The 1,667-nt window shown below is 39.1% G+C and overlaps 1 pseudogene; it reads right to left on the reverse strand.

The window, feature by feature from the left end:
- Positions 1-699: 699 nt before the first annotated feature.
- On the reverse strand, positions 700-1,048 carry LOC135214564 (histone H4-like; annotated as a pseudogene).
- Positions 1,049-1,667: the final 619 nt, after the last annotated feature.

The following is a 1,667-nucleotide window of genomic DNA, read 5'->3' on the forward strand; positions in this document are numbered from 1 at the left end:
CAAAGGAATTACAACGAGTAGAAGAGAAGAGAGAAGCATTTCATTCTTTATACCTGTTTTTATTTACCGTCGGATTTTGCATAATTCATAAGATCAAGATAAAATAAAACCTTGTGTTTTTAAACAATAAAATCACCCTGAATACGCTGGTGCTTTCAGATTTTCGATGCGTGTAATATGTAAAGAGAAAAAGGAGAATATGTGTAATTATGTTGCATCCGTACTTGACTCGGTTGGCAGTCGCGCTGAGAGACGCAAGATACCGTGGGGTCTGGCCCTCTCAGCTAGAGCCGTTGGCAGTTGCCAATTGGCGATATGAGAAGTTTGCAGTTTCGAGAATATGTATTTACCGAATTATTATGTCATTACATTTTCTGTAAATGAATGCATAGATTTCCCATTATGACTTTCGAACATTTTTACTCAAATATCATATATGTCCGTATTTCTGGACATATCTGATAAAAAAAAGTAAATAATCAGATGGATGCATCTGGGTGTTGGTTTCAATTTAGTCTAGGTGAGAAATGTGCATGCTCTATGAGGCTCACTGATAAGTAACAGAACTTGTTTCTCTGACCAATAACATCAAAAGCTTATGGTTTTCATATGTTCCCTCAATAAACAAAAGTACATCTGTTTATTTCTTACCATAAAATTTGTTGACGATGTAACGAATATAATATTCTGTCGAAGAAGTATTTCAAGATGCGTTGGCACGGGGGGCGAGGCGATCTAACCACCGAAACCGTACAGGGTACGGCCTTGGCGTTTCAGGGCATAGACGACGTCCATGGCAGTGATGGTCTTCCTCTTGGCGTGTTCGGTGTAGGTGACGGCATCCCTGATTACGTTCTCGAGGAATACCTTGAGCACGCCACGGGTTTCTTCGTAGATGAGACCGGAGATACGCTTGACACCGCCTCGTCGGGCTAGACGACGGATGGCAGGTTTTGGTAAATACCCTGGATTGTTATCACGAAGCACTTCCTGTCCTCTTGGCTCCTCCCTTTCCGAGACCCTTGCCTCCCTTGCCACGGCCAGTCATGATGCTGTTAGTCTTGCGTGTGTCTCTCGGCACTACTGTCAACCGAGTCAAGTACGGATGCAACATAATTAGACATATTCTTCATTTTCTCTTTACATATTACACGCATCTAAAATCTGAAAGCACCAGCGTATACAGGGTGATTTTATTGTTTAAAAACACAAGATTTTATTTTATTTTGATCTCATGAATTATGCAAAATCCGATGATAAATAAAAACGTATAATAAATGATATGTTTCTCTCTTCTCTTCTACTCGTTGTAATTCCTTTGTATTTTAACTTATTGACTTCAGGAAAAGATTAATTAATTGTACATTTAATACCGAATCCTTTGGTATCACAGAAACTTTCCTATGTTTTGTAAAACGTGAGATCAATAAAGAAATGTAAACATAATGCTAGTTTTCTAAGCTACAAACGAAAATATGACCCACTGAGCGAGCAGTCTGCCTCCCGGCACCAGCCAATCAGAGGTCGCCAAACAAATGTCTCGTAGGCGCAAGAATCTACCTTATATGAATGGACTATAGAAATCTGATTGAAATAATATTTTTGAAACCACACACTCGGTCATCTTATGTAAATTCGAGAGATATAAAATTAAAGACATGGTTATC

The sequence above is a fragment of the Macrobrachium nipponense genome, chromosome 46, assembly GCF_015104395.2.
Source record: "Macrobrachium nipponense isolate FS-2020 chromosome 46, ASM1510439v2, whole genome shotgun sequence".
Taxonomy (NCBI): domain Eukaryota; kingdom Metazoa; phylum Arthropoda; class Malacostraca; order Decapoda; family Palaemonidae; genus Macrobrachium; species Macrobrachium nipponense.